Consider the following 23,700-nt stretch of genomic DNA (forward strand, 5'->3'; position numbering starts at 1 on the left):
AGAGAATGACTCCAGAAACATGATATGGACAAGTGCATCATTCACTCACATATTTATTCATCCAACAAACCATTTTTGAGCATCCATCGTGGGCAGAGCTCTTCTCCTGGCACAAGATAACATAATGTTGGCTGTAGATACACACTCCATAGTCGTTCAAGCTAAGAGATTATTTAGAATAAGTTGATTTAAGAAGAGATCTGAAAACAACCACCACCACGCAGGGTTGGGCTTTGCAAAGGGGAGATAAAAATGGTCTACATTTTTGCTTTCCTGTATGGTCTCCACTAGCCCAGATAGCTATTGATCACTTGAATAGTGATTAGTCTGAAATGAGATGTGCTGTAAATATAAAATACACATCAAATCTTATAGACTCGATACGAAAAAAGAATGTAAAATATCTCATTAATACTTTTTCATAATGTACCCTTTTGGATATATTTAAGTAGATATATTATTATAATTTATTTCACCTGTTTCTTTTTACTTTATGATGTGTACAGTTCTGACACCAGCTCAGTTCTCCACAAATTCGACTCAATTCTGACACTTATCTGGTTATTGGCAGAACCCACAGGCCAAGGGCTCCGTCCCACAAGACTGACCCCACTTCAGATGCCAATCACAACTCCATGTTGTCACCCGTGCCTCTGACCCACTGGCTATAGATTGGAGGTTCCCACCCCCCTCTTTGGGTTCAATTAATTTGCTAGAGTGGCTCACAGAACAAAGAAACATTTTACTTAATAGATTACCAGTTTATTATAAAAAGTTATAACTCAGGAATAGCCAAGTAGAAGAGATTCATAGGGCAAAGTATGCTGGAAGTGGTGCAGAGCTTCCATGTTCTTCCAGAATCTCCACGTGTTCACCAACCTGGACACTCTCTAAACCCTGTCCTTTTGCTTTTTTTGTGGATGCTTCATTATATAGGCATGATTGATTAAATCATTGGCCACTGGCCATAAATTCCACCTCCAAGCCCTCTCCCCTCCCCAGAGGTCAGGGGGATGGGAAGGAAAGCTTCAACCCCCCAATCACACAATTGGTTCCTGTGGCAGCCAGCCATCATCTGTAGGTGTTTTCCAAAGGGCACCTTATTAACATAAACTCAGGTGTGGTTGAAAGGAGATTGTTATGAAAATCAAGTCACCTTTATTGCTCTCATCACTTAGGAAATTCCAAGGGTTTTAGGAGCTAGGAGCTAGCTAGTTAGAAATGAGAGGAAGACCGAATACATATTTCTTATTATAAATCACAATATTACAATGTTCCTATTAGAAAATGTAAATTTATATGTAGCTCACATTATTTTTCTATTAGACTAAAGGTCAGTAAACTTTTTCTTTAAAGGGTCAGTTAGTGAATGTTGTAGGCTGTGCAGGCCACAGGGTCTCTGTTGCAACTACTCTGTTATTTTAGTGCAAACACAGCATGATAATACATAAACGAATGTGTGTGGATATGTTACAATAAAACTTTATAGACACATATTTGAAGGTCATATAATTTTAATGTGTCCAAAAACATTATTATTCTTTTGACTGTTTTCCCCCCATCATTTAAATACATAAAAAACATTTTTAGTTTGCAGGACCTACAAAAACAGGTGGCAGGCTGAATTTGGCCTGTGAGCCATTGTTTGTCAAACCATGGTCTAGAACATCATTTTGAAGGACCTGAGAAACAATTGGCTTTGAAAAGTATCATGTTTAATAAAACCCTTTCCCATAATCATACCCTTTCCCATATGACTTTGCAGTATCAGTTAGTAGGGTAGATGGAGTGTATTTTCTCATCCCATTGACCATGGGCTTGACCATGGGACTTGTACTGGCTGGTGGGGTGTAGGTAGGAGTAGCCAGTTCCAGGTTGAGGCTTCAGAGGAATTGTGAGTTTACACCTACCTTCTTGAAATTACCTTCTTGTCATTACCATGAAACAAGCTTCCTCTGAGTAGCTGTTGCCATTTTAGCCTGGTTCCCACACTAAGTACCGTGAAATACACCAGAGCACAAACAAGTTGAGATACACCAATCCCAGCCTAAATTTCAGCATGAAACAGAGCCACCTAGACAAGCCCCATACAGATCGGCAAATTCACAATGGACCCACAAATCTGAGATAGGTAAATGTTCACTGTGTGTTACAAAGTTTCTGTAAATGCTCATTACACAGCATTTGCTGACCACTACAAATTCTATTTTCATTTCACCTCACTTTATATATACACATTTTGTCCTAATCAGCAAAATCCGGGCATTTTCCTGCCCATCAAAAGAGGCACCATGGCCGCTGCATTAGAATTGCACTTGCTTCTAGGATTTCTCAGTGTAAAGTATTGTTTATTTCATGCTGACAATGGGAGAAAGACAGCCAGTTAATCTAGCTGCAATTGAATTTAGAAATAACTCAAATCTAATTTTACTCACTTCTTCATTCCCAAGTTACTCTTTCTGCTTCCTTTGGTTGTTTGTGTTTCAAATCATTTTCCACTGTTTATTTTTAATTTCTACTTTATTTTAATCATTTAATAGGTGGCATCTGTGCAGTGCCTGCCATTCATCAAGCAGTTTGTTTTCTGCTTCTGGAATCACAAAAATATTTAATCTGCTGTTTCAGTGGTGTCACCACCACTCAGACTTTAGACAATAGGATACCATAGGATTCCTCCTTCTCTGGAAGAACAAAATTCTCTGAGGTGACCAGAGTCCTCTGAAAAGCTAGCACCCAAACTGTACCTGAGCCCAGGGAATAGCAAGTAAGGAGGTTTCCCCTCTTTCTCTGCTGCTTTTGAGAAAATGTATGTTTTCTTAAATCTTCCCAGGTAACGTGACATGGATGACACGTTGCATTAAGATTGCAATGGCCGTTTGCACCTCAGTGAGAACCAGCATGTGAGGTTAGGTGGCTCATCCCTAGCACCATCTGAACAGAATTTGATCCTGGATGTGGGTGGATTGAGCATGTAGGGGAAGGGTATGATGCCTGGGAAACAGTGGTATGAGCATATTTAGTTGGGTTGCAAAAGAAAGGAAAACACATTGAGGGGAAAGTAGGGAGCGGTTTGGGGCTCTAGAAGGTTCCCTGGAGCCAAGCAGTAGGGTTTCGAGACAGACCAGAACAGTCTGCCCTAGAACAGATTGCAACTGGGCTGGGAAAATGATACACAGGAAGCAGCAGGAACAAACAAGAGAGATTCCTGCCTGGGTTCCCAGCCTCCACTCTGGGCCCTGAGCCATCTGTTCTGTTCTCCGCAGAGCAGCCGGTGTGAATGCTGTAAGTCTTACATCAGACTATGACTTTCCTCAAAACCCTTCCAGAGCTTTCTATCACAGCAAGAGTAGCACCAACATGGTTACCACCCTTGCTGAAACCCTGTCTCATCCCTGACCTCATCTCCTCCCTGCCTGCTGCTTGCTCATGGTTCCAGCGCACAGGCCTTGGTTTTGTTCATCTAAGGCACCTCTTGCCTCAGTCGTGGCACTAGGTGTTCCCTCCCCATGGAAACCTCTTCTTTCAGTCATTAGCATAGCTCATTTCTTCACTTCTTTTCAGTCTCTGCCCAAATGTCATCTCCTTAGTCTTTCTTTTATCACCTGAAATAACATCCTCAGTCATCATCTGTCCCTTGATACCACCTTATTTTCCTCCATAGCACTTATTACTACATTATCTTATATATATAGTTATAATTTCTTGTTAATTTCCCTCATTAGAACATAGATTCTTTGAAAGGGCAGGGAGTTTGCTTGTTTTGTTCTCTGCTGTACACCCAGTTTTGAGAACAGTGCCTGGTGTCTTGTAGACATTCCCAAATAGAGTGTTGAGTGAGTGAATGAATAGCCTCAGTGTCTGACTGTAAGGCTACATGCAATGTGATTGGGAGTGCTTGGCTTCTTGAAATTTCATCCAGCTGGTGTACTAAGTAGGTGCTAAATGGATATGTGGAGAGATAGATAAACAACTGATAGACTCCTGTGCCCCTGTACTGATATTGGACAGAGATAGATTGTGAGAAAGAATGAATGGAAGAGTCCATCTTAATAATATCTTTCCATTATCACACAAGGAAATAGACCATAACCAACCTAAGGAATTGATCTCAACTTTCAGAGATGTTGCCAGAGTGAGTTGGGGAGATGAAATGCATTCTCTGCCTCTTCAAGTAGGACCAGTGTGGAGGGCTTCTAAGGCTTATTGGAAATATTTTTATTTTTTTTTAGGAAGAACTTGTTCATCAGAGTCAGAGCTAGATGAACCCTGATGTTCCTCCATAATTTTTAGCCATTTCTAGTCTCTCATTTTCATCTGAAAGCACCATAGTTTGAACCCATGTTGCTCCTTGTTCTTTTTCTTCCCTTATTTTATTTTTTCTACACTTTATCTTGTTTTATTTGTGTCAATACACAACAGTGTCTTCAAACAGCCAATGCTGGCATTACCTATAGGGCTGACCTGGTGGTAGGTGCTTCTTGGCTGGATTGGACTTTATTCCAGTGGGTATAGTCAGGGAGGACTTCTTGGAGGAGACAAGGCTTAAACTGGACATTGACATAAACTTGGAAAGAAAGAAAAGAAATTTAAGTACTGTAGTGCCAGCAAAAGGATCTGGCAATAACAAAAGGATCTGGAAGTGGCAGTAACTCCCTCCTACCTTTCCTGCTCTGTGAAAGAAATCCTCTCTCCAAGGTCTCATTATGTGTAGAAAGAGAGAAATAGGACAGTAGGTCCCCCTCTACTTAGCACTGAGTGTCTCGTGAACTTTCTCCCTTCACAGGGACAGTCACTCACGTTCCGGCCCCATCCTTCTGGGAACACACTTCTAGTAAACACTAACTCCTGCCCAAATTTCAATCTCCTGCCAAAACCTGGCCTCTGTTGACCCCCCACCCTCCTGCCCCAAGGGGTAGAAGAGGAGAGAAGGACATGAAACTGACAAATTGGCATAAATTTTAACCACAGTGGAGCTTATTTAGATATGTAACCAAAGTGGGCTAATAGCGTGGAGTCTTGGAAATGTAATTGGGGTAAATGGAGAGCAAATTACTGAACCACATGTTAAAAGTAGAAATTATAAAAAAAAACCTCACAAAACCCTAAAATTTGAATTTCTGTTTTCTCTATCACATCACTTAACTATATTTTGGGCTAAATGTGTATACTTATTACACATCTTCCATAGGGCAGAGAATGATCTAAGAGTCTTGGGTAAAAGGAGATGGTATTGATAAAGGAGCTTATGACCCAGAGGACATATTTCCTGGAACAAGCGGGTAGCTGCAGCTTCTAGATGATCGAGTTCAACCTAGTCTAAGATTTAGTCCCAAGACCTGTAAAAAATAGAGAATGAATATTGGCTCTGGCTCCCTAAAAGGTACAGACTTTAGACTTACTGAAGGAACTAGAATTCCAAAATTATCTCATCTCAGAAAAAAAGAAATGATCCTTCATACCATCTTTGCCTTTTAAAGGTAAGCTGTGTAATCAGCTGGCTTGTCAGGCTGTTTAACAAGGTAAAGAATATTAAAATATTTGTCTTGGCTTCTGCACTTTGTCAGTGGTATAAAAATCACAGAATAGAGCCTGCCAATCATTTATTTGACTGTTTGAATGAAGGAGTTTGAGGGAGGCAACAGTCTGTAACTAAACAAGACGCCTGCAAAATTTGGGCGCCGGAAATACCATCTGGTGGCCGGATGGTATTTCCCAGAGTGGGTTCCAGAGCTGAATCAGAGGCAGCTTCCTCCACTGGGCAGGTGGGTGGAGAAATTAAGCTTCTGTGCTCCTTTGGAAAGTCATCAGTGATCTCTTCCTTTGCAAGGCTATTGAGGGGTGAAAACCCACCCTGGGGTTGCCATTATCACGGGGCTTATGCCGAGAATCTCCTTGTTTTCTTGCTCCAATAATGTTGTCAACTGTTGGGGTCTCTGAGCAATCTCCCTATGAGTAGTACTCCTCTTATCTTTCCTGGCGCTGAAGAAGTTATGAACTGAATGAAGAGTAAGAGTGTGTTCGAAACGTATCCCTGAGGACAGCTAAGTCGGAGGTCATGCTTACAGTTCTGTAGCCAAGTGGGCTTGTTGATTCTCAGCTCCAGAATGAAGCAGGCTCACCCACTCAACCCTGGTAGCACTGAACAGAACAGGGCTTGCTACAGGGAAAGGGCTACCCGGGCAAGAGTTTTGGGGGAACTCCTGTTCCCCCTGGACTGGCTGGTTCCCAGAAGTAATGAAGCTAGAGCTCAAGTGAGCATCCTTAGTTATTTTTCTCAAATTCACCAGTCAAATGAATGATGTGTTGGGAGATGGGGAGAGATCAAAGTCTGTCAACAATACAGTTCTCTCCACTTGGAAGGAAACTTCAGGAATGGAGAGAAAGCTTCCTCTACCTTTAAAATCAATTCATGTAGGCATGCTCCCCTTGCTGGCAGGCCAAGTTCTCAGCCATGTCTGCTCAGGTGTACTCCATCCTGTCTGCTCTGCAGCCTCCCTAATTCTTAATGCAGACACAGTTGTTCCAACTTCAATCTGCTGTGTTAAAGATTAGTGCCCATGCACCAAACACAAATAGAGGGACGCATGGCAGTAAGGCGACTCTTAGACCCCCTCTCTGCTGTGTTTCCCAAGGCTTCTCCCAGGCTGTGGACTGGTATTATCTCCCATTTATGGGAAGGCATCCGTGTTCTCCAGGACCTCTCCCGCACTGTAATTCACGCTGCATGCTATCACTGGACTAGTTTTCTGAAAACACTACTCTTACTGAGTCACTCAAACTCTATGAGTCTCCATTTCCTCATTGGTAAAATGGATATGTTTATGTTTTCCCTGCTTGCCTATCTCTATTGTTGTTGAAAGGACAAACAAGACCATGGATGGAAAAATGCCCTGTAACTTGAAAACTGTCATGTGTATGTGGATGTACCAGCCCACCTTAGGGACCCTCATTTCTTTCTATTGTCTATCAGATCGAGTTTGCACTATTGAGCTTGGTGTTCAAAGCCTTCATAATCAGACATGTCCCAGACCTCCTCTCCCCTTGTTACCCTACAATCCTGGTTCTTTTTTCCTTCCCTACCTATCCCTCTGGGAAACTTTCCTGATTGCTCCTACCCTCAGGATTCTTCCTCTCATCTGAGCTCTTACAGATTCTGTAGTTGGAATAAATGCATGTCAACCACGGCTGTACATTAGAAACACCCAGAGAGCTGTTAGATGATATTGTTGTCTGCATCTCACCCCAGAACAATTGAATTAGAATCTTTTGGGGTGAGGCCAGGATCACTGTTTTCTAAAAGCTCTCCAATGACTCTAATGTACAGCCAGGGTAAAGAACCCCTATTGTATACCATACACTCAGCATTGAATTGCTTTGGTCTCATGAGTACATCTTTTCCCCCTAATTGCTCTTTGAATTTCCCATAGGACAGAGGCCCTGCCCCGTCTCCTCCTCCCCTCCTTCCTTCTGTTGTGCCTTTTGTCTCTCCTGGACACATCTGGCTTCTGTGGGTTATCCTTACCAAATTTACCTTAGGACACATTCATCTGCCCCTCTTCTTGTCCCCCAAATCTGAGCTCAGCAAGCTTTAGTAAATACTGTGTGGTGGGCCATAGATTGAGTCCAGTCTGAGCTCACCCATGGAGTTCAAGTTTATCATGTATGCTTGAGTATGCGTGGTGGACTGGTGAGGCGCATTAACGAGAAGTCTGTTTGTATAAGGGACCCATCAGCTCTTGGGAGAGGATTCATTTTTTGAGGTGGGGGAGTCAGGAATCAACAGAAGTGAACATTTAGAACCAGATGCCCAGAACCAACCTTAGGAGGCAGGGGGGAGGTATATTTATTCATGGAAAAAAATTCTCTGGTGGATATATGTGTTCAGGGCTTGGGTGCTTAAGATAAATGTCATTTAGCGGTGATACTGTGGTTCACACTTCATTAAATAGTACACACTGGAATTCCTTCATGTTCTGGCCTCACTATTTCCCCTCTTTGCCAACAGAAAGCTATGTGGGAGTTTGTCAAAACCTTCTGGGGATTTGGTGGTTCTAATTGTGGAAAAGAGCATCACTTAGAGCTCAAGGATGGAATTCCTGTTTTCAACAGACGCATTCCCTATTACATTTGTTTCTCATTCATGCATGAGATGAATTCATTCTCATTCATGTAGAGAGACCCTGCACATCCGTGATTATACACCCACTCAAGTACAACCCTTCCTGCATCGGGCTTGTTCTAGTTATGGTCATTCTTGCAGCTTGGTCAACTCCGGGCAACTTCCAGGTTGGTTGCAGTTTTAAGGAAATGCTCCCGTTTCATTTCTGTTGCTCTTTTATACGATGTTGGAGTTTGATACAAATTCCAAGCTTTATTCACCAGGTCTTCTGCTTCCCAGGGTCTTTTTGAATCTCTCCCATGCTTAGTTGCTCTTCAGTGCACATCTGACCTCTATGGACTATACTGAGTAATTTTGCTTCAGGACACATCTATTCTTTGGCACCTGTTTCCTAAGACGCCTTGCTCTGGTTTGTGGAAAAAAAAAAAAAAAGAAAAACACAAAGCTTGATTGTATTGTTCTGTTGGTGCTGAATACTGAGTATCTTCTCACAGATACAGAAACTTCAGGCTGCCCATCGTACTTCATTTCCAGCGTTAGCTAGTACCCTTTAAATCTCTCTCCTAATCAGTCATTGGTCATAAACTCAAGAGTTGGCCTGACTTGCAGGCTCATTGTTAACAGTGACTAAGGCATCGTATAATGTCAATCACACCTGTTACAAATGTCTTAGCTTAATTCATACTGGATGATTTTGTATCTACGGAACGCCTGATGTTCTAGGACTACGGATCAGTGCCCAATAGCGAATATTGCACTATGGTATGTGGCGGGATCATAGTCAAGTCCAGTCTGTGTTCACCAATGGAATTCAAACCTGTGGTGTGTGTGCGGTGGACTGGGAGGGTGGGTCAAACAGAAGCCCTTCCCGGTTTATTGGCTGGCTCTCTGTTGGCTGACTGGCTCGAATCCTTCTTGACTTGCCTTCTTGCCTAGATTTGTTCATCTCTTTCTGTTGTTTCTGATTCTTGGAAGTCATGCCCCTCTCTTGGGACCTCTGCACACTTAGAACTCCAAGAACTTCCCTCTTCACGGTCAGAAAAGAAAGTGTTGGTGAACTGAGAACTGGGAGAGTAGTGCCTACGAGTGTTGCCAGGGCTTTGGTCTGATGGTGAGCCAGCCAGGAGGTGCCCTCCCTGATGGGAAGTTTAATACTAAGTAATCCATAGATGTATCTCCTTCACAACAGATTCTTCTGAAACAGTCCACAACTATTTAGATTACTTCCCAGTCCTAGCTAATAGGTTTAGTAAGACATATCCCAGATACAGTTTCCCAGTCTCTTTGTGACTCAAAGGTTTTGGACTGATGTGGCCATAGCATCAAGGCTCATTATTTGTCCTGGCATTACATGTGTGTGTGTGCGTGTGTGTGTGTGTGTGTGTGTTTATGGTCTGCAGTTATGTATGCCACCTGCTATATCCCACAAGCCTGCTGGGTAGCATAAGAGTATTTTTGCATTTGCAGGATGCTTTTCAAAGTTGGCATTTATTTCAATAATTTCTCCTCCTTCTCTCAGGGTCAGTGGGCACATCTGTGGAGACTGCACCCCTTGTTTCCTGGCACTGGAGGAGATTAGTGAGGACACCTGGTTTCTTCTCATTTTGCACAAAGAGAGAGAGAGGCTCAAGGGTTGTGGGCTCAGCGGTGAGTATCTGAATCTCATGGAGACATTTCAGCAAGTGTGCTGGGTGGACATATGCTTGCAGTTATTTTTTCAGTGTTGGGAATAGAGCCAGAAGTACTTTATTTCATTCATTCCTTTGTTCAACATGATTTAGGTTGCTAATGTGTGTCATTCCTTGTTTTGAGAGCTATGGTGGTAGGGAAGACAGATTTTTATAAAACATCTCTGCCCTTAGGTCTGGGGAGGCAAAACACACACACACACACACACACACACACACACACACACACACCAGAGTTAACATAGTGACACGAGTGAGAAGAACACAGCCCGAGATGCTCATTAGGCTGGGCGCAGGGGGCTGTCAGTCTGAAGAGCTGACCCCCTGGCTACTGCCATGATCGAGTCTTCCACTCCCTATTCATTCACAGGGCTAACTGGTCTAGCTGAGAGCAGAAATCAGCACAAAGAAGGAAAAGAACTACTCCTGGTTTATGCTGAATGGAACGGAGAAAACAGGGGTCCATCTGTTTTGTGTCAGTGTTACAAGATTCAGACGTGCCTTTGTTGAATGGCTTTCCTAGAGTTTCTGGGTCGTCTAGTTCCATAAGAGATGCAGTTGCTGAAAATAAACATTCTTTCCTGAAATAAAAGCATTAGATCTGTGTACTCAGTGTCCAGTGACTCCAGCCCTTGGAGGGATCTGGAAGAGACCCCAGCTGCACCCAAAACTGTGCCTGGCAGGGATACTAACAGGTGGAGATGTGAGGAAGGAGAGATTTACTCAGAGGACTGAATTGAGATCAGTTATTGATTCATGAAGACATTTCTATTTGGTGTGAGGGGCAAAGGTCTCTCACTGAACTTCCGCTGAGGGTGAGCTACACCAGGCGGTCAGGCAAAAGAAGCTTCAGTCAGGGGCCTTTTCCACTGGCCCTCATGCTCCCCCACAGGTAGGAGGATATTTGAAAAATAGGAAAGAGGAGAGACCAAATTTTTTTTGATGCATTTTTGATGGATCCAAGTGTTGTGGAAAAGAAAGAGGAGAGTCTCCCCTTCTCCATCTGGAGGTGGATCTCCAAGGGGTATCTGGTTTGTGATCTTTTATTCATGCTCATAATCCGTTTGGCTCTATCTTTGGGAAATTACTTCTATTCAGTGCACTTAATTGCTTAAATTGCTTTGAGTTTGCTGCATTTAAAATATTTGGTAAAAGACACGTGGAAACATTGACAGTAAAATGTGTATCAGGTGAAAATAAACTTCACAGATTCCCAGACCTAGTTTCATCTTGTAAATACTGAATTTGGAGTCCCAGGAAATAGCTGAGAGGCTATTAATTTTTTGCTTGTCCACGAACAGAAAATAAAAGAAATAACAATCATAGTTATGAATTTTTGAACACCTATAAAATGTTAGGCACTCAGGATTTTACATCAAATTCAAAAAACAAAGATGAACGAATCTGTGGTTCTGCTCCTGCTGACTCTGTGATTTTAGGGGCCTGGTCTCTGTGACCACTTACGGTGCTCAGTGAAGCCCATCCAGCCAAGTTGGGGGAAAGTTCCAGAAAGATCTCCCCTCACCCGCCTTTCTGCTTTGAGGAGAACCCTGTAATACCTTTTAGCTTTTATGTGTGGCTTGGGGACCTCTTTCCAGCAAGCCAGCAAAATTGGCACTGACCCTCAAACCTGAGAAAGTTGGAGCTGCCTAATAGCAGAGAAGTGACCGCAGCAGCTTCCAAGGAGGCCTTTGAATCTTGGCTCTGTTGCAGCACTTGACTGTTTCTAACTGTGCATCTGAGGGCATGTTCCCTTTTTTATTTACACTTGGATTTACTTGATCCTGCTGACCTCTTTCCAGACAGCATCTGTATTGCTTGTTACAGCAAATCAGAAAAGTGACCTGCTCATTCATTCATGAAGTTTTATCAGTTGCCTGTGGTGGATACATTACTGCAGAAGGGGCTTAAAGCAGGTGCTCTGAGCTCAAATGTCCAACCTTCCTTAGCCTTGGTGTTGACTGGGACAGGGGGTCCAAAAATCTGTAGACCACGTGCTTATAGTTCTGTTCTGACCTAACTGGTCATTTAGGAAGACTTCTTGACCTTTGGAGAAGTTCTGCCTCTGAGGAGGCCTTTGGTTTATCCAGTGATGTGGACAGGAGGGGGAGGCTGGGTCCTGTACAGGAGGAATTGTCCCACATCCTGCATGAATTGTGAATATCTCAGTGGATGCTGGTGTAGGTGAAAACCCTTTTGTCAATTAGCTGAGCCTAGGTCTTAACTGTTCTACATATAACACAAAGTGTTTTGTGTATAACGCTGATCTGCACTGACTTTCCCAGGGACTATATCTACTGTGTAAATTGAGAAAATATTGCACGTTACGATGTTCAAAACTTTATCAGGAATTGTTCACATCCTTCCCATCATGGAAAATCATTGTCACTGATGGCAACGCCTCTCCTGGTATCGGAATTGCCCACAGATTGTAGCAATCTGTGCTTCTAGCTGTCTCTTTCCTGGTGAGGCTATGTAAAGACACAAGCGTCTGGCCATTTCGCTATGTCTTCTAGTTAGTCATCCTCCTGAGTGTTTACAGATTGAAAGAAGTGCTATTTCATACATTCTTTCCCATGTATTTCTCCATGACATTCTAGTTAGTACGTTATATTGGTATTTGTCTTTGCATGTTTTAAATTGCTGCTGCTTTTTTCCTAAGAATACAGTTCTGTTGTGAAATGGGGTGAGGATGTACTTTGTTTTGCTTAGAGCTTTACCAGGAGTTGCTCACCATTTTGAAAAATGAACTCACTGATAGAAATAGCACTCAGAGAATGAGTCGTAAATACAAGACACTTGATTAGCCTGCATTTTTAGGTATCACCTTCATGATGATTCTTTCAGATATAGATGTGAACATCTCATGACTTTATGTCTTCCAGTATAGGCATGATCCCTTACATATTGAGTTATGCATTTCATTGTAGATTATTTACTTTAATCACTCCATTTACTTAGGACAATATATTTCTATTGTAAAAAGTGATGTGGGTCAGATATATTATCCATGACTTTCAAGTCGGGTCATTATTAAAAGCTTGTTATAAAAAGGGAACGTTGGTTCTGACAGGGCTCTGATGAGAAGCTCTGAGGAACAGCCTTGGTGCAGGTCAGTTTCTGGCACAAAGGAAGCCCCTTTGTGGGTCAGCATGGGCAACCAACTTCCCGTTTCGGGCTTTCCCCTAGATGGCTCATGTCTTGGTTCAAGGTCAATTTGCTAAATATCAGTTGTAAATTTATATATTGTTCAGTTGATCTAAAATTCAACCTCCTTCTAAGTGTTTTCCTTTTCATTCAGTTGTTCTGTAATACTATTTTGTACCTTTTCCTCTAGAACACACTACGACATTTGCCTTACCAATCTCTCTCTGTATATGTATGTATAAAGACACACATTTCTCTTTTTTTCCCTAATACATTTGAGATTAAGTGCACAGGGATACCCTATTGTCTCTAAGGACTTTAGTATGTATTTCCTAAGAACAAGGACACTCTCCTCTAAGACCACATTACACCTCTTGCAATCAGGAAATTGACATTGATATCTTACTACCATCACATATACACGACCACAGTTCCCATTCACAGGCCTAGCTTGTGCCAATAATGCTCTTTAAGGACGCAGGAGCCAGTTCAGGTTCACTCGTTTCATTTAGTTGTCATATGGCTTTCTGGTCTCCTTCAGTCTGTAGCGGTTCCTCTGTCATCCTGGTCTTCCATGGCCTTGATGTTTTTAAAGGGGCTAGGACAGTTACTTGGTAGATGGTTCCACAGTTGGGCATTGTCTGGGGTTTCCTCATCGATAGATTTCAAGTTGTGCATTTTTGGCAGGAACGTCACAGAGGTGATGTTTTGTTCTTCTCAGTGTGTAATTTCAGAAGACACATGATATTGGTTTTCCCATTATTGATAAGGATAAAACAGTGAACTTTTATCACTTAGTTAAAATGGTAACCATCAGGTTTCTCCATTGTAAAGCTAATTAGTAGGTCTTTTTAAGAGCAGATCCTGTGATACTATGTACATATGCTCTTCCTTATCAAACCTTCACCCTAGAGTCTACTGGTGAATCTTGCCTGAATCAGTTGTCCAATGGCAATTTTCTAACTGCATGGTGCCTTCTACACTTACGAGTTGGCATTTCTATGTAAGGTAGAACTACTATGTATAGATGTATGTACTTATGAGTTCCTATTTTATTCAGTGGGTTATAATCCCTTGCCATTGGCATTTATTTTGATGCCCAAGTTGTTTTCAACTTGGCTGGTGGAACACCTGTCAAGCTGGATTCTGCATCTTTTAGGCATGTTCCTATCATTCCATCACAAGATGGTCCAGGCTTGGTTCCCTGCCACAGCCCTGGAATCAGCCATTTTTCCAGGAATCCCTGGTGCCCTTTAGAAACCAGGATCTGGTGCTGGGTGTGTTCATTGCTGCTTGTTTGTCTTGCTTCCAGGCCTTCTCAGCAGACAGAGCTAGAATCGATCTCTCCTCTCTTTTTCTCTCTCTCTCTCACTACATATCTATGTCTACTGCTATGTACATGTATATTTATCTATCTATTAGGAACCGTAACTTTACCTCAGTATCCCTAAATACAATCTCACATTGTGAGGTTTATTCTAGACTTCTCCTTTCCATACTTTTACCTCCATTCTCAACAATGAGAAACCTGGCTTGCACATTCTTACTTTATTGACTTATTTCTCAATCACCTTGTAAGTAACCAGTCTTCCAATCACAGGAGCCATTTCCTCAGCCAAGCACTGCCAACTCCCGCTGCTCCTCACATGCTGGAAGATTCCTCCTCCTCCAGCCCTGGTTGCTTGCCACCTGAGAGTTTGCCTACAGATATTTTTGAAGTTATGTGTAAAGGAAAGATTATATTGTCTACAAATTTTATTTCAGGATAATGGGGCAGTGTTGGAGGAGGTCATTGAGAGGATGTGACTCTTGGTTGATCTCCAAGCTGGACCCAGGCAATAGGAGGCTCCTCACCCCTCCCCTGTCCTCGGAATGTACATTTCACCCCACATTCTCCCAGAGGGAGCAGGTTTCGAGGATGTAGCCTTGAGAGTGTAAGGTGTGGTTGAGACCATCTGGACTGAATACTTATGAACCTAGTTAATGCCTCTCTATAAACTTTTCAGATTGTGGCAGGTGAGTGCAGAGATCTATTCATTTTACAGCTGCCCAAGCCTTGTATGTAAGTCCCTTGCTTATTAAACCTGCACCTACCCGACTCTGGAGAGGTCTGCCTCTTTCTTCCACCTCTCCTTGCCCTCTGTGTCTGGGGGCCAGGTTTTGAACCAACAGGCAGTATATTTTTATAGTGACATATATATTAGATAAGTGTTTATTTTTAATGATATACCATATCAGTTTTCTGCTCACAGCTATTTCCTATGTATCCTATCTTCCATCTGATTTCAATTTTATATGTCTGAAAAGTAACTTTATTTTGCCTTTTTTCCAAAATAATAGTTTAGCTGGATATAAACACTACAAAGTGTTTTTCCTTCACCATTTTGAGTATGTTACTCCTTTGTCATCTGGTATCTAAATTTGACTTTGGGATGCCTGCTGTCAACTAAATTTGATAGCTCTTTCTAAAGGTAGATTTTAAGATCCTTCTTATTACTTTTAATGCTCTGTAGTTTCACTATGATATGTCTAGGTATAGATTTATTTTTATTTTTCCCCTTCTGATAAGTGGAGGGAAACTTTGTTCTCAAGATTTCTGTCTTTGTCTAATTCTGGAAAATTCTCAGCTTTTAAATATTGTTTCGATTAAAGACCTAAATGTAAAGCCAGACACTATAAAACTCTTAGAGGAAAACATAGGTAGAACACTCTATGACATAAATCACAGCAAGATCCTTTGTGACCCACCTCCTAGAGAAATGGAAATAAAAATAAACAAATGGGACCTAATGAAACTTAAAAGCTTTTGCACAGCAAAGGAAACCATAAATAAGATGAAAAGATAACCCTCAGAATGGGAGAAATATTTGCAAATTAAACAACTGACAAAGGATTAACCTCCAAACTTTACAAGCAGCTCATGCAACTCAATATCAAAAAAACAAACAACCCAATCTAAAAATGGGCAGAAGACCTAAATAGACATTTCTCCAAAGAAGATATACAGATTGCCAACAAACACATGAAAGAATGCTCAACATCACTAATCATTAGAGAAATGCAAATCAAAACTACAATGAGGTATCACCTCACACCAGTCAGAATGGCCATCATCAAAAAATCTAGAAACAATAAATGCTGGAGATGGTGTGGAGAAAAGGGAACACTCTTGCGCTGCTGGTGGGAATGTGAATTGATACAGCCACTATGCAGAACAGTGTGGAGGTTCCTTAAAAAACTACAAATAGAACTACCATATGACCCAGCAATCCCACTACTGGGCCTATACCCTGAGAAAACCATAATTCAAAAAGAGTCATGTACCACAATGTTCACTGCAGCTGTATTTACAATAGCCAGGACATGGAAGCAACCTAAGTGTCCATCAGCAGATGAATGGATAAAGAAGATGTGGCACATATATACAATGGAATATTACTCAGCCATAAAAAGAAATGAAATTGAGTTATTTGTAGTGAGGTGGATGCACCTAGAGTCTGTCCTACAGAGTGAAGTAAGTCAGAAAGAGAAAGACAAATACCATATGCTAACACATATATATGGAATCTAAAAAAAAAGAAAAAACGTTCTGAAGAACCTAGGGGCAGGACAGGAATAATGACACAGACTTAGAGAATGGACTTGAGGATATGGGGAGGGGGAAGGGTAAGCTGGGATGAAGTGAGAGAGTGGCATGGACTTATAAATACTACCAAATGTAAAATAGCTAGTGGGAAGCAGCTGCATAGCACAGGGAGATCAGCTCGGTGCTTTGTGACCACCTAGAGGGGTGGGAGGGAGACGCAAGAGGGAGGAGATATGGGAACATATGTATATGTATAGCTGATTCACTTTGTTATAAAGCAGAAACAAACACACCATTGTAAATCAGTTATACTCCAATAGAGATGTTAAAAAAATAATAATAATAAATAAATAAATATTGTTTCTATGCCATTCCCTCCATTCTCTTCTTCTGGAAGACTCATTTAACCCATGTTTGTGCCTCTTATTTTACTCCATCTTTCCTAATGGATCTTCCACAGTTCTTATTTTTTCTCTCTGCACAGCCTCTGGGTAGACTTCTCAGCACCATCTTTTCCATCATTAACTTGCTTTCACCTGTTTTCAGGCTAGATTTTATCCCGTTTATTGCTTTAAAAATTCATTTACATCCATTACGATAATTTTCATTTATAAAACTTCTTACCCATTCATTTCCATATCATTTTTTTGTTTCATTTTTGCCTTTTACCATAATTTTTGCTCATTTAAAGGGTGCTATTCTTTCATTAATCCACCTAGACATACTTATTTCCATGCTTCAATAAAGGAATATAAGGGATATAGATTGTTTTTTTTTTGTCTCAATGATGCCGTACGTTTGTTTTATTTCCTAGTGTTGTATTTCTTTACATGGTTGGAATTTTGATTTATGGCTCCATAAATCTCTTTTCTCTTTTCTCCTGCTAATGCTCTCTTTCTCTTTTCTCCTGCTAATGCTCTCTTTTCTCCTGCTAATGCTCACTCCTATCTGAGTGGCTATGTGGTTATCATTCCATAAGCCTAACCCTGATCCTGAACAGGTCCTATAATGGTGGTATTTATTTCCACCCCAGTTGGGTGATCAGGGAAATTACTAGCCCTCTTCCTTAGCTAGTGGGTATCTTGCTTAGTTCCTGATCTTGGGGCTGGATTCGTATTGCTTTCTTCTTCCTTTCTCAAGTGATGAGCGCATGTGTTGCAGGGAATGTTGTGGGGTAATCCACCCTCTAGCTTTAGGCAGTGAGCCTGCTTCTAGCCCCTTGTTGTCCCAGAGGCATTGAAATCCTAGTTACCATTGCCTTGGTCTGGGTCTGTGACTTCAGAGCTGTTTATGTTTTGGAATTGCTGTCGTGTTTCTCATCCATGAAGACATTTACTTGTTTGTGAGCCCAGTGATATTTTTGTGTTGTTTTAATAGATCACTCCTGCACATTTGGAACCAGGGTGGTAATGTCAAGTGTGAACTTGCTGAGCTATTTTGATTGAAAGTTTCTTCCTTCCATTAAACAGAAGTCACATGCTAGCAGAATACTTCTGAACTTCTAGAAGCTGCTGGCATGTATTCTCAGGTCAGAGCTTCAAGAGCTCTTATGTTCATCCCTCGCTGAATGGCAGAGTCCCATATGCATGACTAAGTCAGACCTTGCCTACCTCTCCATGCAGGAGATTTTCTGAGGCGAGTTGGTGCCAATGGATACCTCTCAGTGGGGTTCACACATGTAAAAATCTTCTCTGGTATATTCAACTCTCTTGCTGGAGCACAAAGGGCACACTTGACACACGTAGTCTTAGTTTCAGAAGGAAACTCAGAGATGTATAAATCCAGCCTCCCTTCCCACTTGGACATACACATTAGTGATTCTTAGAAAGGCAATTTGATTTTTCAAAACCCACTGAATTGTTGCCCAAGGCAATCTTTACAGATCCTAAAGAGCAACATAACCCTTGCTGACATCTGCACAGAGTTAGAAAGTTTTCTTACTATCAAGTCCAAATTGACCCCCTTGTAACTGACTCCATAATGACACAAATGATACTCCTGACATGAGAGCTGTTCAGACACAGGAAGACATTCAGTTTTATACTCTGAATTTCCTCTTCTCTGGTGTAAATCCTCCTATTTCCTACAGCCCTCTTGCCTATAACACAGATATCTCATTTTTCTGTGGCCACCTCTTGATAGGTGTTGCGTGTTTTCTTAGCCATTTATTTGGGCTAGAGTGCTTATGCAAAGGAACAGGCAACTCTGATTTTCAAAAGATAAGAGAGGACGGTCCAGTTTGGTATCTCAGTCCCAGCTCCCCTCAGCCATGAAAAGGATTCAGTTGGCTCCGTGGCTGTCTTCATGGTTTAATTGGATGGTGTGATTACATTTGCTTACAGCCAGCATAGGTCATGCAGCCCATGCTTCCCCCAGGCCTGTGTCCAGAATCCTAAGTTTCTACTTTGGGATGGTAAAGTATTCAAAGTAGTTCTCCAGTCCTGCCTTTGCCTCTGTTGCAGCCTGGGAATGGCTACTTGCAAACTACTTCCGTAGACAGGGTAATGGCATATTGATTGCTGAACAGGTGGTAGGGGTGCAGCTTGACTTTTAGATCTAATTCTGCTTTCTGCCTTTTGGCTTGGGGCTGGAAGGTGTTCATGCTTTAATCTTATTGTGGAATAATTTCAATGCTTGCTGATATTTTTGACTTTCATTTCTTCCTCCTCCCCCTCCCCTCCTCCTCCTCCCCGTCCTCCTCCCCCTCCTCCGCCTCCTCCTCCTCCTTCTTCTACTTCTTCCTCTTCCTCTTCTCCTTCTTCTTCTTCTTCCTCTTCTTCCCCTTCCCCTTCCCCTTCCCCTTCCCTTTCCCCTTCCCCTTCCCCTTCCCCTTCCCCTTCCCCTTCCTCTTCCCCTTCCCCTTCTCCTTCTCCTTCTCCTTCTCCTTCCCCTTTCCCTTCTCCTTCTCCTTCTTCTTCTTCTTCTGGCACAGACTGACATGGCACACTGGGGCCATGTGAGAATTAGGCAAAGAAAAGCTGATCTGAATCACTAAACTGAGGCTCTGGAAAGAATAGATCCTCATTCAGCAGAATGAAGTGAACCTGTGAGCTGAATGTTTTAGGGGAATATTTCCCAAAGACTGCTTCCTGGACTGCTATAACCTTGTGCGATACTCTGTGCATAAAGGGCTCCATGATCATATAAGTTGGACATGATGTACAATATGCCTCCCTCTTGGAGAGAATTTTTCATCTGAACATGTGGAAGACTGTGAGACTTTCAGCAGTAAACTTTTCAACTTTCTTTAATTTAACATTGACCATGCTTATTTGGTCATGGAACTCCATGTAGAGAAAACTGTGGTCCCCATTAACATCCTGGAGAATTGGCATTCCATTTGACGTACTAGAGGAAATGCACTGCTAGGCTATGTGGTATCCGCACGAATGTGCTCCATGCCTTCCCTCACAAACGTGCCAAATGCTATCGTGTGCCTCTGCTGCCCAAGAGACATTTTCTTTCCTCTCACTGGAGAATGAATTTGAGAATTCGTTCTACAGGGAATATCACCAATCCCGCAGCAGTGTCATCCCCGAATGAGATGGCATTGAACGGTTTGTGTCGGGAAATGGGGAAGAGCAGGGAGGAAAGATATCATCAGGGTGAAGTGGAGTTAATCAGCGCGCTGTCTGGTGGAGCTTTTGAGTGAAAATTTGTGAAAAGGGCCGGTATGGGTCACTAGGAAAGAACCTGTTGGCTGGAGGCAGCCAGGTCAGCAAAGGCAAGGAGGAAGGGAGGTGGAAAGCAAGTGTGTTCCATGTCTTGGCTGATGCATGAGGGAGATTGTGGACAAAGATGGAGGAAGCAGAGGACAGCTAATGAAGGATGCTCAGTCCTCACTGAAGAGTTTGAAATACAGTAAGTCCCCTACGTACGAATGAGTTCTGTTACGAGAGCGCATTCGAAAGTCCCATTTGTTTGTAAATGCAACGAAGTTAGCCTAGGTGCCCAGCTCACACAGTCGGCTATGCGGTGCTGCGCTAGAATAGGTGTTAATACTTCTTATACAGATAATACATAGAAAACGAACAAACACAAAATAAAAAGACCATTTTTCATTTTACAGTACAGTACCTTGAAAAGTACAGTGGTACCGGCTAATCACCACTGCTTTTACGCTTGCTTCCGGACATCCTGGGTTTGAAATAGAGATACTGTATACTATGGTGCTCTATACAGTACTGCACAGTAAAGTACACAAAAGCACAGCCACTTGTAGAGGATGTATGCATGTGACAGTGTATGCCACACGTATGAACTAACTTATGTGATTGGACATGCAAACTCACGTTTGCATCTTTGAAAGTTCGCAGCTTGAAGGCTTGTGTGTAGGGGACTTACTGTAGACATGATGAGTGGTGTTAGGGACCCCCATAAAGATCTCCAGGGAGGACATAATAGGATACAAATAATTTTCATGGACCAAGACCTCTTTGTCTGCTATCAGACATGTTTGAGGTGATTTCTGAGCAGAGGCTGCAGGGATGGAAGGTGGGGACAATTTTAGAGAAGAACTTGATGATTATAAGGTGCAGAGAAAAGAATCCAGTTCAACTCATTGTGGTGACTGAGATCCAGGAGTTTCTGGAAGGTACACTTCCCCTCCCTCCTTGAAGCAACATTGTAGTTGTCAATGAAGTTCTTAGCTGGAGGCTACCCAATCGCCATCCAGTCATTAGGAGATAAAAACTATTGATCATTATTTGTCTACTACTCTTGGAACCAGCAGGCCTCCTGCTAATATCTTTATCCACTTCTAAGGCTGTAAGCCTATTGACTTTTTTCTTTTTTTAAAAAAACAAAAAGAACAGTTGATTGGAGTGTGAGGTGCTAAAGAAATTACTTTTAACAAAGTGATGGGAAATTTTATCATGAAACATCTGTAGAAGAGCATGGAAACCTTGTGATGACCCTTTTCTGGTCTAGTGAAGCAACAGGGGATGGGAGGTCTATCCTTCTGTTTATCTTATGATCTCTTCACTTGAGACAAGCTCCAAACACAAAGAAAGTAAGAATGAAGAAGCAAGGTTCAGTGAGTAATCCAAAACTGCCCACATGATCTCCCTGGCCTTGGTTTATTCATCTGGACAAGAACTTAGTCGGCACTAGACATTTTCTTATGTTCTGAGGCTGTAGTAACATCAGAGTAGTGCATGGCTTCTTTGCAGACGTTGCTGAACCTCTGGGATATGTGAAGCACAGAGTGGACCAGAGCAGCCCTTGGTTCTCTGGTTTTCTGCAGCAAGCTCAGCACTGTAGCCAGCTGCAGGGAGTTCTTACATGAGCCAGCACACAGGACCCTTCCAGAGGCATGCTCTGATTGGAAACACCAGTGGTCCCTGGCAGAGGCAAAGGCCAAAAGCACAGAAGATGTTCTTCCCTTTTTAAAATTAATGACATGTCATCACAGAGTGAAGAGTAGCCTCATGAGGGAGACCTGTCAGTGAAAGATTCATCAACCAAATAATCAACAGGTATCAACTGAGGCTTCTTGGACTCAGGCCTATGCAGGTGGAGGAAAGATGCTGATGACATGGTTCCTGGTTTCAGGGAACTCAACCTCTATTTGGATGATGAAGATACTCTCATATAGAACAGTTATAGTCCATATGTGCAGTGAGGGACAGAGGTCCTGAAAGGTTTCCTGCAGGAGGTAGGACTTGTTCTGGACTTTGAAGGACAAATAGAGTTTGAAGAGACAGAAGGAAGGAAGGAGAGGGATGTTCCAGGTGTCTGACACAGTGAAGATACAGGTCTGGCTCGGATAGAAGGGATCATTGTTGAGGATAATGATTGATGCCTCTTGGTGGGCGCTGGTCATACTGTGTGTGTTTTGGGGATATAGGTGACATAATATAAAATTTACATATTTAAAGTATACAATTTGATAAGACCTGACTTATACAGGATCCAGGAAACTATCCCCCTATTCAAGATAATGAGCTGTTATCAACAAAAGATCCTTGGAGATTTTGTGATCCCCATCACTCCCTGCTCCCCATGTCTGCTGGTAACTAATGGTCTGCTGCCACTATAAATGTTCATTTTTGAGTGTTTTACGTAAATTGAATCTGCTACCAGGTACTCTTTTGTCTGGCTTTTCCCACAAAGTGTAAGTATTTTGACAGCCATCCATGTTTATGTGTATAAGTAGTTCATTCCTTTTATGGCTGAGTAGTATTCCATTGTATGGATCAACCATTATTTGTTTATTTATCAGTTGATATGCATTTGGGTTATTGCCAGTTTTTGCTCTTATAAATAAAGCTGTTATGAACATCTGTGGACACATTTTGCATGTATACATGATGGCATTTTTCAGATATTCTATAACCTTCCTGATTTCCTTTGTACTTGTTCTATTAATTATCAGAAGGTAAATGTTGACAACTTTGACTATAATTGTGACTTGTCTATTTCTTCTTGAAATTTTATCAGTTATTGCTTCATGTATTTTGAAGCTCCAGTATAAGTTGCATAAACATTTAGAATTATTATGTGACTCTGGTAATTGACCCCTTTACCAATATGACATGACTTTCCTGTATCTTTGATAAGTTTTTATTGCTCTGAAATCTACTTCATATGCTATTAATATAGCCAGTTATTAATAGCCAGAAAGTTATATCCAACTTTCTTTTGATTAATGTTATATGCTCACACACAAATATGTGTATACAGTTGACCCTCTGTATCCACAGGTTCTGCATCCCTGGATTAAACCAACTCTGGACTGGGGTTGCTTGAATCCACAGACGTAGAACCTGTGGATACAGAGGGCTGACTGTACTATGCCATTTTATGTAAGGAACTTGAACATCCGTAGATTTTGGTATAATAGGGGTCCTGGAACCAATCCCCTGTGGATACTTAGGGATGTCTCTCTCTCTCTCTCTCTCCCTCTCTCTCTCTCTCTCTCTCTCTCTCTCTCTCTCTATATATATATATATATATATATTTCATTTTTTAATTTACCCATTTATGTCTATATTTAAAATATTTTTCTTATAGGTAGCACAAATTTGGTATTGTATTTTTTTAGCCAATCCAAAAATATCTGCCCTAAAAACTTTTATTTTGATTTAATTATAGATTTATATGCAGTTGTAAGAAATGATACAGAGATATCCTGTGTTTCCTTTGCTCAATTTCCTTCA

General features: G+C 41.8%; 1 long non-coding RNA gene across 3 annotated transcripts in view; it reads left to right on the forward strand.

Moving 5' to 3' along the window:
* LOC137205420 (uncharacterized) overlaps nucleotides 1-23,700 on the forward strand; it is a 429,493-nt gene that overhangs the window by 196,561 nt on the left and 209,232 nt on the right. For all 3 annotated transcript variants that reach the window (XR_010934128.1, XR_010934129.1, XR_010934127.1), the window contains exon 6: nucleotides 9,639-9,766. This is a non-coding gene — a long non-coding RNA (uncharacterized lncRNA). The remainder of the gene's footprint in view (nucleotides 1-9,638; nucleotides 9,767-23,700) is intronic.

This window comes from Pseudorca crassidens, chromosome 14 (genome assembly GCF_039906515.1).
Source record: "Pseudorca crassidens isolate mPseCra1 chromosome 14, mPseCra1.hap1, whole genome shotgun sequence".
NCBI classification, from domain to species: Eukaryota; Metazoa; Chordata; class Mammalia; order Artiodactyla; family Delphinidae; genus Pseudorca; species Pseudorca crassidens.